Source organism: Arvicanthis niloticus, chromosome 3 (assembly GCF_011762505.2).
Source record: "Arvicanthis niloticus isolate mArvNil1 chromosome 3, mArvNil1.pat.X, whole genome shotgun sequence".
Lineage (NCBI taxonomy): Eukaryota > Metazoa > Chordata > Mammalia > Rodentia > Muridae > Arvicanthis > Arvicanthis niloticus.
The window spans coordinates 85878828-85897541 of NC_047660.1; positions in this window are offsets into that span (position 1 = coordinate 85878828).

Consider the following 18714-nt stretch of genomic DNA (forward strand, 5'->3'; position numbering starts at 1 on the left):
AAAGAAACACACACACAAACACACACACAGACACCACCACCACCACCACCACCACCACCAGAATAATAGGAATCAACAATAATTTGTCATTAATATCACTCAATATTAATGGTATCAATTTCTCAATTTAAAAAGTGGATGTGAAATTCTGCTGCATTCAGGAAACATGCCTCAACATCAAGGATAGACATTAACTCAGGGTAAAAGGTTGAAAAGGGACATTTCAATTAAGTGGACCCAAGAAACTAGCTGATGTAGCCATTCTAATTTAACAAAATAGACTTTGAACCAAAAACTAATCAAAAGAGGTAGGGAAGGGCACTACATATTCACTGAAGAAAACAATGGCCATCAAGATGACATTTTAATTCTTACCATCCATTCCCCAAGCACAAGGGCACCCAAGATTGTAAAAGAAAGGCTACTGCAGCTTAAACCACATATTGACCCTTACATGCTGATAGTGGGAGATGTCTATATTCTACCCTTGCCAATAAACATGTCGTTCAGACAAAAACTAAAGAGAAATGCTGGAGTTAATAGAGATTATAAACTAAATGGACCTAACAAACATTTACAGAACATTTCACCCAAACACGGAGTATACATTCTTCTCTGCTCTTCTCCAATATTGACTATGAATGCAAACACAAAGCAAGTCTCAACAGATGCAAGAAAATTGAAATAGCTCCTTGCATCTTATGAAACCACAATGGATTAAAGCTGGATATCAACAACATCAGAAACAACAGAAAGCTTACAAGTTCATCAAAACTGAGTAACCCTTTATTGAATGAAAAAATAGGTCAAGACAGAAATAAAGAATTTAATGAAAATGAATACACATAAGACCCAACTTATGGGACACAATGAAAGAGGTTCTAAAAGAAAAGTTCATAGCACTAAGTGAAAAAAAAAAAAAAAAAAGGAGAGGTCTTATACTAGCAACTTAACAGCATGTTTGAAAGCACTAGAACAAAAAGAAGTAATTGAATCCAAGAGGATTACACAGCAAGAAATAATCAAAATTGGGGCTGAAATCAATAAAATAGAACAAAGAAAACATTGCAAAAAAATCAATGAAATAAACAGCTGGTTCTTTTAAAAAAATCAACAAGATAAACAAACTTCTACCAAACCAACTAAAAGGCAGGGAGATAATATCCAACTATCCAAATTAATAAAATCAGAAAAGAAAATGGGGCATAACAACAGACATGGAGAAAATTCAAAGAGTCATTAAGTCATACTTCCGAAACCTGTACTCCACAAAATTGGAAAATCTGAAAAGAATGGACAATTTTCTCAATAGTACCACTTACCAAACTTAAATCATGTCCAAATAAACAATTTAAATAAACCTATAACCCCTAGTGAAGTAGAAAGCCATTAAAAGTTTCCCAAACAAACAAGTCCAGGGCCAACTGGTTTAGCACAGAATTCTACCAGACTTTTAAAGAAGAACTAATGACAATACTCCTTATATTATTCCCACAAAATAAAAACAGAACAGACATTGCCCAATTTATTTATGAGGCCACAGTTACCCCGATACCAAAACCACATAAAGACACAACAAAGAAAGACAATTAGAGATCAATTTCCTTTGTGAACATAGATGCAAATATACTCAACAAAATACTTGCAAAACCAAGTCCAAGAACACATTAAAAAGATCATCTGTCATGATCAAATAGTCTTAATTGAGGAGATGCAGGGATAATTCAATATACAAAAATCAATAAATGTAATTCACCATATAAACAAACTCATGATTATCTTATTAGATGCAGAAAGGGACTTTGACAAAATCCACACCCCTTCACATAAAAATTCCTGGAGAGATCAGGGATACAGGACACATGCCTAAACTTAATAAAGGCAATTTACAGCAAGGTGATAGCCAACATCAAATTAAATGGAGAGAAACTCAAGGCAATTCCACTAAAATCAGGAACAAGACAAGGCTGTTCATTCACTCCATATCCATTCAATATAGTACTTGACTCAATAATCCAACTGAAGGAGATCAAGAGGGTACACATTGGAAAGGAAGAAATCAAAGTATCTTTATTTGCAGATGGTATGATAGTATACATAAGTGACCCTAAAGATTCCACCAAGGAACTCCTATAGCAGAAAAAAACTTTCACCAAAGTAATTGGTTACAAAAGTCTCTTACAAATACCAATCGGCTTCCTATATACAAATAACAAATTGATTGAGAAAGAAATAAGGGAAACAACATCTTTTACAATAGCCTCAGAAAATAAAAAATATTTTTGAGAGTTCCTTCCAGTCTGGGCATGAGCACTGAGCAGATCCCGGGAAGCAGCTCTGTCCCCAGTCTCTAAGAACCCAGAAGAAGCAGGCCTCTCAGGAGCTCTAACCTGGGCAGTATCTTAGGTAAGCAGACAGCAAGGCCTGACCCAAACAGAAAGTAACTGGGACCCACTAGGACCCAGAAAGTCACTCCTGGCCAGGAACACTGGTTCTCTCCTGTCTGCGCCTGAGCACTGAGCAAATTTTGGGCCCCAGCTCTTACCCCAGTAGTAACTCCCACCCCACACAGTTCTGATACAACCAAGATAATAGGAAAGACAGGCTCCAGTCAGAGACAGGGCAGGTAGCACTAAGGAGATCCAGATGGCAAAAGGCAAGCGCAAGAACATAAGCATCAGCAACCCAGAGTACTTGGCATCATTAGGACCTAGTTCTCCCACACATGAAAGTCCTGAATTTCCCATATTACTAGGAAAGCAAGAGTCAGACTTACAATCACTTCTAAGGATGATGATAGAGGACTTTAAGAAGGACATAAACAACACTCTCAAAGAATTTGAGGATATTCCGGGCCCCTTCGAGTCCCCTTCGCCCGCGAAAGAGACATGTGAGGCAGAGTTCGGGTGGTTACTACAGCGAGGCTTTATTCTTGTATCAGCAGAAGGGGAAAGACCCCAAGCCCTGGAAAGGCACTGCTATATGTACCCTAGAGTGGCGTGTTCACTTCTGATTGGCTGTTCACTCATCACCCCTTGTTACTCCTCGTGATTGGCAGTGGCTTGGCGCGCTTTCGCCTCTTGCACCTGCGCAGTTAGTTGTTTACTTGTGAGAGCACAGGATGCCAGCGCCATCTTGTAATGGTGGATGATATCACCGCTAACCTCGGCTCCCTACATGAGGAGAATGCAGGTAAACAGGTAGAAGCCCTTAAAGAGGAAACACAAAAATCCCTTAAAGAATTACAAGAGAACACAACCAAACAGGTGAACGAATTGAACAAAACTATCCAGGACATAAAAATGGAAGTAGAAACAATAAAGAAATCTCAAAGGAAAACTACCCTCAAGATAGAAAACCTAGGAAAGAAATCAGGAGTCATAGACACAAGCATCACCATCAGAATACAAGAGATAGAAGAGAGAATCTCAGGTGCAGAAGATACCATAGAAAATATTGACACAACTGTCAAAGAAAATGCAAAATGCAAAAAGTTCTTAACACAAAATATCCAGGAAATCCAGGACACAATGAGAAGACCGAACCTAAGGATAATAGGTATAATTGAGAGTGAAGAGTCCCAACTTAAAGGGCCAATAAATATCTTCAACAAAATTATAGAGGAAAACTTCCCTAATCTAAAGAATGAGATGCTTATAAACATACAAGAAGCCTATAGAACACCAAATAGACTAGACAAAAAAAGAAATACCTCCCGTCACATAATAAAAAAATCACCAAGTGCACAAAACAAAGAAAGAATATTAAATTCAGTAAGGGAAAAAGGCCAAGTAACATATAAAGGCAGACCTATCAGAATTACACCAGACTTCTAACCAGATACTATAAAAGCTAGAAGAAGCTGGACAGATGTCATATAGACCCTAGGAGAACACAAATATCAGCCCAGGCTACAATATCCAGCAAAACTCTCAATTACCATAGATGGAGAAACCAAGATATTACACGACAAAACCAAATTTACACAATATCTTTCCACAAACCCAGCATTACAAAGGATAATAGCCAGAAAGCTCAAATACAAGGATGGAAATTATACCCTAGAAAGAGCAAGAAAGTAATCCTCTTCCAACAAATACAAAAGAAGATAGCCACACAAAGATAATTTCACCTCTAATAACAAAAGTAATAGAAAGCCAATCACTGTTTCTTAATATCTCTTAACATCAATGGACTCAATTCTCCAATTAAAAGACATAGGCTAATGGACTGGATCCATAAACAGGACCCAGCATTTTGCTGCATACAGGAAACCCACCTCAGTGACAAAGACAGACTCTACCTTAGAGTAAAAGGCTGGAAAACAATTTTTCAAGCAAATGGTCCTAAGAAACAAGCTGGAGTAGCCATTCTAAAATTTCCAGCCCAAGAACACAAAGGGAGGGACTCATGTCTCCACCAGTATAGGTAGTTGAGGGTGGCCTTGCCAGGCATCAGTGGAAGTAGACAGATTTGGTATCTGAAAGTTTGGGTTTCCTAGTGTTGGGAAATTTCGAGAGCAGGGAGGTGGGAATAGGAAGATGGTGGGAGCACACCCTCACAGTAATTGGAGGAGGGGGGATGGGGTTAGGGGTTAGGCATCAGTGGAAGTGGAGGGCCTTAGTGCCTGAAAGTTTGGATTCCCTAGTGTTGGGAAATTCGAGAGCAGGGAGGCGGGAATGGAAAAGGATGATGAGAGCACACCCTCATAGAAACTCCCAGAATTATATGGATTAGACATGACAGACGTAGACTGCCAGAAGACTAGATTTATACGATCTAGATTCCGGAATTCAAACAAAAAATTATCTTGATACTAAAATTTGTTTTGAGAATTGTATATTGCAGAATACACACTTGGTGTATCTACTCATCAAGCAAGCTGAGCAGACCTGCTCGAACCTCTGATGTCCTGGAATTTCAGCTGGATGCAGTGAAGACACAGCATCAGAGGCTTATCAATTTATTCTTCCCCTGCCCCTCTTCTAATATCTCAACGCCCATAATCAGCTTGAAGAAGTTAATAAAGAGTCGGTCCCCCTATTCCCTGGGCTTGGGGACTAAGGTGGTTAATACTGAGCTGTCTTTCTAGGGAAAAGTAGTGGTTTTGTTGGAACAGGGAGGATTAGCTAGGATTTATTGCATAGCTATAACCTATTGGTAGAAATACGTATAATTGTTATTAAGGTGAAGTTATAATTTCTTAAATGGTACAAAATTTACTTTGATTTCAAATTTAATGTTTTCATTGGTATGAGCTTCTTATTGATATAAAAGTGAGATGAATATTGTTACTCTCATAGGCCTGTATAACACATTTAGGAATACAAGGCTTAGACCCAGTCCTTCTTTAACTTTTTAAAACTGATTTGAGATGGTTAGCCTGTGAGTTAAGGGCCTATAGCAAATTCATGGATTTGAGTTTATTGTTAGGGTGTATTCTATATTTTATTTAGAAATAGCTGAGAGGAGTTAACAGACAACAGTCCAGATTGCCTTACATGGATAGTTGGTTTTCAAAATATCGAAAGTCCACAGAATTGATGTTACAAACATTTCTGTATTAATGTTCATTTTTATTAGAAACCTGTCTGTTCCTGACAGCTTCCTGTCTTGGATTCTAAGAAGAAACTGAGCATCTTTGGAGTTACTGCAGTTGTGGTGAGACAGCCACTAGGCAAGAATTGCCTCTTTCAATCTACAGAAAAATTACTGTTCAGAAAAGGACACACTTGTGGAATACTCGACTGATTATATCTGCCAAGACAGAGTAATCAGCCCTTAATAATTCTGCATCACTAGGCCTGTCAGATGATCCTGGGCCAGAAGGCTGAAGATCGGATGCTCCAACGTTTTGTAGTATAGGGACTGTCCATGTGTTCAGTGGTCTCTACAAATTGGCTAAGTTTTAGAAGCTATGCTGTGTGCTTCCCATAATTTCAATTAACTCAGTCATTCTGGATTTCTGATGGGGTTGAAAACTTATAGTCTCATAGCCAATCCTGAAAAGATTTTGAAAAAGATTTGAGAGGATGGTTTTCAGCTGACATTCATTCTAAAGCCAAGAAAAAAGCCAGGTTCCGAACTAAGTCTCTTAGTTAGGAAAGATGACAGAGGTTCTGTTTAGTCAACAAAATGATGGTCTGGGTATTAGGTCTATCTTGCACCTTACTGACACAAAGTGGTATAGTTATGCTCTAATTGTATTTTGAGAGAAAAGTTTTATTTTAACAGGAAGGGTGATATGTAGGAGGAGCTAAGGTGGGAGAAGTGAGGAGAGGAAGAGGAGGAGCAAGAAGAGGAGGAGAAGGAGAGGAGGAGCTAGGTGATGAGAGAGAGAAAGAGAGAGGGGGGACATGGAGGCGGATGTTCACATGTCTCCACCAGTCAAAGATAGTTGATATATCTAGGGTAGGTATTGCATCACACTTCTGATTGATATTGAGCATTACCAAACTTATAAAGCCTTTGATTAACATTTAAAAAATTGTATAAAAGTGAAAAGGAGAAGGGGGCATGGGATAGGGGTTTTCTAGGGAGGGGAAATGGGGAAAGGGGATGGCATCTTAAATGTAAATAAAATATCCAATAAAAAAATAAAAAAATATTTTTGAGTAATCCTACCGAAGCAAGTAAAAAAGTTGTATGATAAAAACTTCAAGTCTTTGAAGAAAGGCATTAAAGAAGATAGCAGAAGATGGAACGATTTCAAATGCCCATCCTACCAAAAGCAATCTACAGATTCAATGCAATCCCCATCAAAATCCTACACAATTCTTTACAGACCCTGAAGGGACAATTCTCAACTTCATATGGAAAAATAAACAAACAAACAAACAAACAAACAAACAAACCAGGAGAGTTAAAAGCAATCCTGAACAATAAAAGAACTGCTGGATGTCCCACATTCCTGGTTTCAAATTGTACTACACAGCTATATTAATAAAAACTACATGGTATTGGCATAAAAACAAAACAGGCATATTGATCAATGGAATCAAATTGAAGACCCAGACATAAATCCACACACATATAAAGTCCAAATTTTGGCTAAAAAGCCAGAAATACACACCAAAAAAAAAAAAAAAAAAAAAAAAAAAAAAAAAAAAAAGCATGTAATGGTGTTCATCTAACTGGATATCAGCATGCTAGAAAAATGCAAATAGACCCATGGTTATTACCCTGCATAAACTCAAGTCCAAATGGATTAAAGACCTCAACATAAACCCCAATATACTGACCCTGATAGAAGAGAAATTGGGAATAGCCTTGAACTTACTGGCACAGGGAAAGACTTCCAGAACAGAACACCAATTGTACAGGCACTAAGATCAACAATTAATAAGTGGGGACCTCATTAAACTGAAAAGATTTGACAAAGCAAAGGATACCATTACTCAGACAAAGCAGCAGCCTACAGAAAGGGAAAGGATTTTTACTAATTCCACATCTGATAGAGAACTAATATCCAAGAAACTAGATATAAAAATATCCAATCAAAAAATTGGGACATATCTAAACAGAGAATTCTCAGTAGAAGAATCTCAAATGGCTGAGAAATAGTTAAAGAAATGTTTAGTATCCTTAGTCATTAGGGAAATGAAATCAAACTACTCTGAGATTCCATCTTACACTTTTCAGTATGGCTAAAATCAATGACACAAGCAACAGTTCATGGTGGTGAGCATGTGGAGCAAGGAGAACACTCCACCATTGCTAGTGGTAGTGAAAACTTGTATGGGGACTATGGAAACCAATATGGCAGTTCCTTAGAAAGTTGGAAATCTATCTACTTCAAGATCCAACTATATACTACTTTGGGGTATATATTCAAAGGATACTTCATCCTACTATAGGACACTTGCCCAACCATGTTCATTGCTGCTCTATTCATAATATCCAGAAACTGGATACAGTCCAGATGTCCCTCAAAAGATGAATGGATAAAGAAAATATAGTATATTTTAAATAATAGGAGTATCACTAAACTGTTAAAAAATTAAATTATGAAATTTGCAGGCAAATGGATGAAACTTAAAAAATCATCCTGAATAAGGTAACCCAGACTCAGATAAATATGGCATGTATTTATGTGTTCACTTATAGGTGGATATTATCCATTAAATAAATGATAATCAAGCTACAATCCTCAGACCGAGAGAGGTTAGGTATAGAAGAAGGGACTAGGGGGCACACATGCCTCTCTCTGGGAAGGGGAAGTAGAAGAGATTTTAGGGGTAGATGGCTGTCAGGTGGCGATGGGAACTGGAGGATCAGGTGGAGAGTGGGAGAAAAGACATGGTTGAGGAAGAGAATGTGGGGAGAGATGGCTAGAGTTGAGGGGTGTTTGAGGGATGATGTGGAAGCCCAGTGCATTAGAAACTTACTAAAATATATGAAGGAGATCTTAATGGGGGGTATATGGTTCCAACTGGTCATCTCTTGTCACCATAAAGCTTCCAGTACCAAGACTAGATCACATTCAGTTGATTGTTGGCCATGGGAGTCCATGAAATTCCCCCAAACAACCCAGACTATTGTAAAGACAATGAGCTGCTCTCTGCAAACTGACAGCAGTGGCTTCATTCACGAGGACAACACCCACACAACTCACTGAACATGGAGAAGTTGAGCTAATGATAACATGGAGCTTTTATCCTTATGTTCTAGGGTCTTTGGTGGCTCTCTGAGGGTTACCAAAAGAGAAACATAAATACCAACCCAGCCACAAAACTTGACTTACAATCTACTTTTCCTGCAAGATATGCCAGGGCACAGAACTAGTGTCCAATTTTACTTAAGGCACACTCTATGAGATGAAACCCATATCTAACACTGCTTAGGTGACAAAGAACCAGAGACTAAATAGCCTGGAGCCCTAGTGTAAAACTCAACACTAATGGTCAAAAATAAATATCAATAAAATGACTCCTAATGATAGTCTGCTATACTCACAGATGAGTGCCTAATTCGGTCATCATCAGAGAAGCTCCTTTCTGCAGCAAATGGGAACAAATACATTGATTCACAGCCCAGATAGTACATGGAGAGTGAGTTCTTAGAAGATCCAGCTGTAAACGGGATAACTCTATCAAATCCCTCCCATCAGAGCTCAGGGAATCCTGAAGAAGAGGAGATGGAAAAAGTTTAAAAGCTAGAGGGGATGGAGGACATCAGAATAAGGTCCTTTGAATGAACTAAGCAAAGCTCATATAAAGTCATAGAGACTGAAGCAGCAAACACAAGGCCCATAAAGGCCTGCACCAGGTCCCCTGTGTACATATTATAGCTTTCAGCTTACTATTTTTATGGGATTCTTGAATATGTGAAGGAGTAGGTCTCTGAATCTTGTGCCTGCTCTTGGGGCTTTTTTCCTTCTGTTGGCTTGTCCTGTCTAGCCTTGATGTGATGGATTTTGTTTTATCTTATTATATTTTATTTTGTAATGTTTGTTTGTTATCTCTCAGAAGCCCTTTCTTTTCTAATGAGAGACAGAAAAGAAAGTGAATCTGGAGGGGAGAAGAAGAACTGGGAAGAATGGGGTGGGGACGGAAGTATAAGCAGGGTATATTGTATGGGAATAAAAATAAAACATAAGACTGAGCATAGGGGCTGGAGAGATGACTCAGCAGTTAAGAGCACTATTATTCTTGCAAAGGATCCAAGTTTGATTCCTAACACCCATATGCCAACTCACAACAGTCTATATCTCCAATTCCAGTGAATCCTATGGCCTCTTACAGCCCTCATAGGCACCAGGGACAAGGTACACATACAAGAAGACAATACACTATTGCATAAAAAACACATAAATTTCTTTTTAAGAGACATTGCAAGAACGTCTGCAAATGCAGAAGAGCATGTAAGAGGGAAATGGACAAAGACAAATTGGATGAGTTATCATAGTTTATGTTTCTGATGTGGAACACCCCAAGGTATTTTCTAGAATGTACGTGGTTTGTGAAGAGAAGTAAAGCTTTACGCTGGGAGAGAAAGAATCACATGAGCTTTTGTGGACAAGCAGCCAGCTGGGTCAAATGTCCCAAGTGATTATTAGTATGACCAACACGTTCAAAAATGTCCGCGCTTGAATGACTAATCACTTGGTCTTTCTTTTTAATGAGGTACCTCCTTAAACCAGGCTTGGTTTCATGGACATTTGACCTGTGCATTAGCATGGTATCAGGCTCTCTTATCAGGGCCTACACGTCCTGCCGGTTCCTGTGTAGAATGCTTGGTCCCAGCTGGCGCTGCTGTTCTAGAAGGCTCTGAAAACTATACAATGTGGGAGCTACCTGGAGCAAATAGGTCAGTGTGAATGGGTCCATGTGAGGTATATTGACTGTAGTCACTTGCTCCTGTTAGCTTCCTGATTACTGCCATTGCTATGTTCTCCTGTTGTCATAATATTCTGCCTCATAATGGGCTCAGAATCAATAGAGTCACAGATTAGTGATGAATATCCCTAAACCAAATAAATCCTTCTTCTTCTAGGTCATGACTATTGAAAAGTACCTAACAAGTGATGGTTGCTTAGTTTACTGCGCTGATGTTATCAGCTTAAAATTCATCTAGATTCATTTTTGGATTAGAGATTTGTAATTGAAGTAGACAAGCCATTTGGCAGCATGCACGTCCCCGGAGTTGCACCTACGAGCATTCCCAGCTGCCCTGAGCTACAACTTTTTGCCTGGGGAATCTGAGACACTGTGAGACACTGAAAAGGCATCAGATCCAGAGTGTGAACCCATATGATGTTGCCGTGGCAGCTGCAGTAGTCATGGGAACAGTGATGGAGAATGCAGTAGTAGTGGAAATGAGGAGATGTGGTGAGACCTGGTGGAAGGTGTTGTCCATTGGATCTCCAGAATTTATTCCAGTGGACAAATACTAACTCCTTGTTCTAAAATCCAGAATAGAAACTGTCAGTATCCACGACAATTAATTTATAGAGAAAAAGAGTTTATTTTGGCTAGCTGGTAGCTTTGGAAGTTCTAGTCCATGTCAGACTTTGCTGATGGTTCATTTCTTTTCATCTAGTAGTGAAGCAACATATGTACACTGTGGGAGCACACGGCAGAGCAAAGCCACTGATCTCATGGACAGGAAGCAAAAGAGGGCAAGGGCCTGGTCTCAGGATTCTGTTCTAGGGTACAGCCTATTGACCTGAGGGGTACAGCCTATTGGCCTGAGGGATACAGTCTATTGACCTGAGGGATACAGCCTATTGGCCTGAGGGATACAGCCTATTGGCCTGAACACTTTTGACTAGGCTACACCTCTAAATCTTACAAAAAATTCCCAAAGTATTACCCTGAGAACTAAATCTTTAACATATGGATCTTTGGAGAACATTCAACATTCAAACTATTTAGGTGAAAGAAGTCTTTGATAGGTTCAAAATTGTACTTTCAATACTAAATCATGAAGCAGCATAGACACTGAAGCAAAGCATTCCAGGGAGTTTCAGAGTTCTTCAAAGAGAATAAAATGTGTAGTCTTGAAAACATGTTACAATGTAAACATCTGCAGGCTTAAAAACAGAACTAAAAATGAACTGTTGTCACATTCAATGAAAAGGAACACTATCTTCATATGAAGCATCAGAGAAGATAATTATCAATGAGGAAAACATTTTAAATGGACTCTTCCTGATGACAGAAGATACATCAGTGTAACAAGAATACATAAGTAAATGTTTTGAATTATGTGCAAATCATGAAGTTACTTTGTATCTTGTGCAACTTTAAGTCACAGGAAATGCTGGAGGAAACACTCAGATGCTATTACATTAATTTAAATTCAAATCACACAACTCACATAAAATCATGCCACAAATATTTTTTTAGCAAAATTGTTTCTTATAACTCATTAGATTGCAAGCCAATGAGATGGCTGCTCTTTCAGAGGACCTGGGTTCAATTCCCAGCACCCACATGGCCGCTTATGACCATCTGTAACTCCAGTGCCAGAGAATCCAACGACTTCTGAACTCTTCAGTCACTGCACATACATGACACACAGACACATGCAGGCAAAATACTCATATACAACAACAAAATAAATAAATATAAACATCTAAAAATATATTATCAATACAAAATATGATATGATAAAACTGATGGTTTTGAGTAATTTATCAGAAAAATGTGTCATAGTTTACAAGATATGCTTAACAGTTCTAATAATTTGTTAATATTAGCAGAAAAACACTTTTCAAAATGTTATTTGCTAACTTATATTTGCCAAGAGCAGCTGGGGTTACATTCAATTGCATCACTTTGTGGTGATTTGAATGAGAATGGTCCCCATAAGGACTTAATATTGGAGTATTTAGTCCCCAGTTTGCAGAACTGTTTGAGAAGGATAGAGAGGTGCAGCCTTGTTGAAGATGCTGGGTCACAATGGGCAGTCTCCGAGATTTCAAAAGCCCATGCCATTATCAGTTGGCTCTCTCTTCATCCCATGGTTGTGACTCAAGATATGAGCTTTTAGCTGCCTCCAGCAGCCATGCCTTCCCACCTGTCTGCTGCCACACTCCCCATTAGATGGACATGGACTCACCCCATGAAGCTGTAAGCCCTAAATAAACTATTTTAAAGTCACAGAAAAAAAAATCTATGACACACTTGAAAGCTGATTCTTAAAGAAACTACTAAACTTATACACTCTGATGATCTGACAAATGAAAAAGAGCCTGAAAAACATGATCAATCAAGATGCCACTTCAATCAAGTCTTGTTTTTTTTATCGTAGTGCTTAAAATTATGTCACCAAAATGTTAACTGAAAATTTGCTTTAGCAACTCTATCACTTAAAAAAAAAAAACAGATTTACTTTATTTTTATTTATGTGTAACATGTACATGTCCCTTTGCAGAGGCTAAAAGAGGGTGTTGAATCCCTAGACCAGAGGTTACAAGTATCTGTGAGCTCCCTGATATGGGTGCTGGGAATTGAACTCTGATCCTTTGTAGTAGTGAATGCTTAGAACTGAAGGATCTTTCCTGTCCCCAAGATAATGTTTTTGTGATGTGTAGATTTTGTTGTTACTTACTGATGAATCATTATTACTCTTGTTATGTTTGTAATATGATACTGCAAAAGAAAAAGTCTTCCCTTTTTAAAAAATATTCCTGTTTTTAATTTTTTTATTCATATGAGTACACTGCAGCTGTCTTCAGACACACACTAAAAGAGTGCATCAGATCCCATTACAGATGGTTGTGAGCCACCATGTGGTTGCTGGGAATTGAACTCAAGACCTCTGGAAGAGCAGTCAGTGCTCTTAACTGCTGAGCCATCTCTCCAGCCCCAAACCTTCCCTTTTTAATTGTTACCTTTTTCTTGCTTTTTGAACATTTTAATTTGCAATGGACCCCACAGTGTATCTAGCTTTTTCTGTTATAAGTATGGAAGTCATGCAAGAGTGGTGTATGGTACAATGGTAGAAAAGTATGCCTGTGTACTTTGTGGGCATCAGACACTATGGAAACACAACAGAGTTGATAGGTCTAGAGACTGAAGGCCCTTCACTATAGAAGGGTTCAAGGCTTAAGGAATGAGATCCCTTTGCCCAGGGGACATGTGAGGGCAGCTGTGTCTCCACATATTTTCAGGGACAACAGAAATTAAAGTAAGAGTAGGTAGAGAAGTGTCCCTTGGAGGACCAGGAGGGAAAGTTGCTGTTGTTGACTGGTTGGCTTTTCTTCAGTCAGGATTGAGTAAAAATGCCTGTCTGTGAGATTAATGTAGTCACATTAATTATGTGTGCTCAGCATTGAGAAAGGGGTTGCTTCAAGAACCACTGATCAGGTACAATTGATCATGGTGCTTAACTTTATTAAGACTTTTAATAAGTAGCCAGGCAATGGCTGTAATTCCAGCACTAGGGAGGCAAAGGCAAATCGATCTATGAGTTCAAGGCCAGCTGATCTTTATAGTGAGTTCCAGGACAGCTAGGGCTACACAAAGGACTCTTGTCTTGCAAAACCAAAAATAAACACACACACACACACACACACACACACACACACACACACACACACGGAAAGAAATAAAGAAGAAAGGAAGAAAGAAAGTGAAAGACCCCAAAGGGAGATTTCCACTCAAGTCTCAGGACAGTGGCACCCAAGGACTCACGAGAGACTGGCTTGATGCAAACACATGAGACAGTTTAATATCAGAGCTCTGGGTCAGCACATATCTCCATATCTTACATAGGAGACAGAGGGACTGACTTCGAGGCTCAAAGGATTAGGACTTTTATAGGCAAGGGGTGGGGGAAGTGGGAGATTTTCACATGGGTACACATGATTGGTTGTTTTACATTTTTGAACATCAGCAGACTGTGCAGGCCGAGCAGGCCCTAAAGGGGGAAGGGTGGAAGAACACCAGATGGCCCATTATTCATTTGGATATATCTCTGTTCTTTTAAGGATGTCCTTGTATACTTTTTATCTTTCATGGCCAGCCAGTTCCTTGGATGATTCAACAGGCCTTTGTCTTGTAACTCCACATCCTCTGTAACTAATTAACTGGGCCCAAACCTGCTGACAGGTGTTTTTAACTATTTAGGTTAGGGAAAAGGAATCACAGGGCCCTGCTATTTTTATTAGTTTGGGCCTATTTCAAAATTTTCTTTCAAAAGAAAGAAAGAAAAAAAGAAAGAAAGAAAAGACAAAACAAAAAGCCCCAAAGTCTTTTAACAGGGTATATGCATTATGTATTTATATCAGTAAATATTCTCAGAGGAAAGAGCCCCCCCCTTGATTTGGGGTTATTATGGAGAACTTAATAAAGAGCTGTTCCCACAGATGTGAACAAAATCCAAGTAGATAAGCATGTGGCAAAGCAGCATTCTGGGACTGGTAACATCCAGGAGATGTACCAGCTGGATCTGAAGGCAAAAGGGGAGAGGTTGTTTTCAGCACCTCTAAGGGTGGGAGAGAGCCACAGCAGGAGCTGTGGTCTCTAGTAGATTGTCCTTGGTGCTAGTAGGAGAGGGAGCAGGGGGTCTTAAAGTCCTAACCTGACCTTGCCCCTGAGTCATGGTCATGGGCTGAGCCATAAGTAAGAGATCAGCTCCTTCATGTGTAGTTCTGTATTAGTGCTGCAGATGAGAGGAGTAGATCTGTGGGACCCGTAGAGAATTTGCAGCTCCAGGTATTTGTACATGAGGTATACATATGTGATCATAATCTATAATAGCTACGATAGCTAATGTGTAAGATAAAGCATGTCTTATGTCCGAACATGGAAGAACTTCAAATCAAAGACATTCTATAATGCATATATGTATACATATACACACACCGCGTATTATATATACAATATTCAACCTATATGTATATATAATGTGGCTGTTTGAAAATGCTTGGCCCATGGTAAGTGACACTATCAGGAGGTATGGCCTTATAGGAGGATGTGTAGCCTTGTTAGAGGAAGTGTGTCACTGTGGAGGTGGGCATTTGAGGTCTCATATATATGTTCAAATCTGGTCAATGTGATCCAGACCCTCTTCTCGGCTGCCTTCGGATCAAGATGTAAAACTGTTGGCTCCTCCAAACACCAAGTCTGCCTGCACACTGCCATGCTTCCCATCATGATGAGAACTGACTGAACCTTTGAAAGTGTAAGCTAGCACCAATTAAATGTTGTCCTTATAAGAGCTGTTCAGCTTGTGGAGTGTCTTCACCATAATAAAACCCTAACTGACAGAAGCCATTTAGGAAAGGCAATGGAAAGCAACTGAGTTTTCTGGAGATGGCCCATCGTTTTGCATGGCTGTGATGAATGTGCTCTGAGAGACAAGGTCCTCAGAAACTGCATTCCAGGATTGCTTTTTATTGCAGATATGCCTTTCCTTCCACTCTTACATAACCTAATAATTCCTGGGTATTTGCCTACTCTGTTGGGCAAATTTCCTGCAGATCAACATGAAGATGTACTTTGATATAGTAACGCTATTTAGATGAATTGACGATTTCCTAATTCCTGGTAATGATTTTTATAGAACTCCTAAATTGATACAAGTAATTTCAAACCCCCTATAGAATAAAAACTGCAAATAGAGCTTTGTAGATCTTCATGTGTCATGGACTAATTGCACTAGGAAAAGAAAATAGGTTTGAAATAAATTAATAATCAAGGAAAACATCCCTTTCAAGTTAGGAATGAGGCCACTATCTGGTAACTAAAGGTGATAAACTTGGAATGGGTAATTTATTGTAGGTGCAAGAACAAAAAATAAAAGATTAACTAGTTTATCTATACAAGACTTCAAAATAATAAGACACAAGGCAGACAATTTTTCTCTTGACAAAACCATGCTAACTTGTGATATAAATGCTATTATTTTAAACTTATAATGAACTTGTGGAGCCATGAAATAGTTACTGAATGTTTCGTCAGGTACTAGTCTTAATGAAAAGACATGTGAACAATTCTGCTGTAACTCCTTAAACCTTATCAACCTATGACATGAACTATTTAAAATTACTATGAACTTATGAAGTGTAAAAATGTTTAGAAAACATGTGACCAATTATCCTGAGAAAGTATAAAAGCCAAGAACAACAATAAACTGGCAGTGTAATCCTTTTCTGTTTCATCCAGTGTGTGTGTGCCTCTCTCCCCCCCCTTTCTCTCCCTCCCTCCCTTCTTTCTCTTCTCTTCTCTCCCCTCCCCTCTGATCCCTCCTCTTCTCTTTTCTTTTCTCTGTGGCTCATGAAGAGTTAATGATCTCTCCTGGGCAGCAAGAGGAGCCCCCTCTCCACCCCCCCCCCCAGCCAGAGTAAAGGGCACAGATAACTTAGTATTTTTTTCTTAATCCCCTGCTGCTACCAGCAGGAGATAATTGCCAGAAGCCAGCAGCTTTTGGCCCCAGAATAGCAAGAGAGAGTTAAATAGCCAAGTCATCAGCTTATGGGCCCCACCAAAGCCACCTCAGCTGTCTTTTTTAGTACCTGGATGCAAAGAGGACTTTGGCACCTAACTATGACATATATGCATATACATGACAATATGCATATATATGTATATTTATGTTTGGACATATATATTGGGGGGGGAAGCTGAATTAACTTTGGGAAATAGAGATAACTAACAACTGGGTTAATCAAACCTTCTGATTAATGACAAATTTGAGGAAAGCAAAGGAGAGAGAATTTCACTGTTTTTGAGGGTTTTAGTTACTGGCATAGGCCATGTGAGGTGAGGCTGAGCAGGAGGGAAGTAAGGGCATATGGTAGCCACCTCATGGAGGGAAGTGAGGGCATATGGTAGCCACCCCATGGTGGCTAGAAAACAGACAGAAAGACAAGATGGCTGTGCTTGTGGCTTTTTTCTTCTTTCCCTTCTCTCATTCCACTCAGAGCTTTGATCTGTAGGATGATGCCACCTGTTCAGGGTGGGACTTCCTCTCTTAGTGACTGCTTTCTGGAAATATCTTTAGGCATACTCAGGGCTAAGTGGTAGTAATCTAGTTTATTCTCAGTCCCATCAAGTCAATGATCAAGATTAGCCATCACAAAGATAAAAATATCACCACCAGTCATTGACTGTCCTCACATCACTCTTCGTTCAATCCCCCTTCCCCCCCCAATATAACTCCAGGTAGGAAAAGAGTGTGTTTTCTGGCTTTGCTGGATTCTTCCCCAATGGCAGGTGGGAACTATTAGAGGCTTGAGTGCCTACAGGAGAGAGAAGTTGTTGGTTTTGCATATACATTTGCATGCAGGTATGTTGTGTTTACATGTGTGTTTGTGTGTGGAGACCAGAGGTCAATGTTGGATGTTTTCTTCAGTTAATCTCCACTTTACTTTTTGAGACACAGTCTTAACCACAGCCTGGTTACTTTGTGAACCTGAAGCTCACAAAGTAACCAGGCTGGCTAATCCAAGAGCTCCAGGGATCCTCCATCTCTGCTTCCCCAGGGCTGAGATCTGAGGCATGTGCTGACAGGTCCAGCTATTTGCCCCCTCATAGCTGCCAAGACTCCAAATCCCCATTCTTGTGCTTGCATGGCAAGCAATTTACTGACTGATCCATCTCCGTAGTCCAGATGTTGAAGACTTCCAAATGAATAGTCGCCTGTATGAATGATACTCTGTAATTCCAAATGTTTCCAGAGGTCTTCAGCAGACTGGTTGTTTTCTCCTTCTTCCTATCCTAGAACAACTCCGGAATCTCCAAATGCTTTTACTATTCTGACACAGGTAGAGGGCACACATGCTGTTGCAGCGTGAATGTAAAATGTTCCCAGCAGGCTATGGTTGAACATCTGGTGACCAGCTGGTGGTACTATTTTGGGATGCTATGGAACCTTTAGGAGGTGGAGCCTGACTGATGGAGATGGGTCACTGGGGACAGGCCTTTAAGCCTGACCCTGCTTCCTTTGCCATTGTTTATTTCCTGAGCTGGATGCCATCTGAGCAGCTTCTCCACATGTTCATGCCACCACAGAATCACTCTGAAATGCCCCGAAACTAAGACAAGAGGAAAAAAAGTCCCTGAAAGATGCTGCTGTCATTTGTCTTGCATTGAGAAAAGCAACTAATTCACATGTTAAGTACTCAGCCTCTGGGATAGTCTTGTCTTCTCCCAAATTTCTTACTGAGTTGAGAGACTGAAAGTGAGAAAGGCATCCTGACGAAGTAGCATTTGACATTTTTGATGAGCATCCCAGACAGTGATTCCAATGTCACTCTAATGG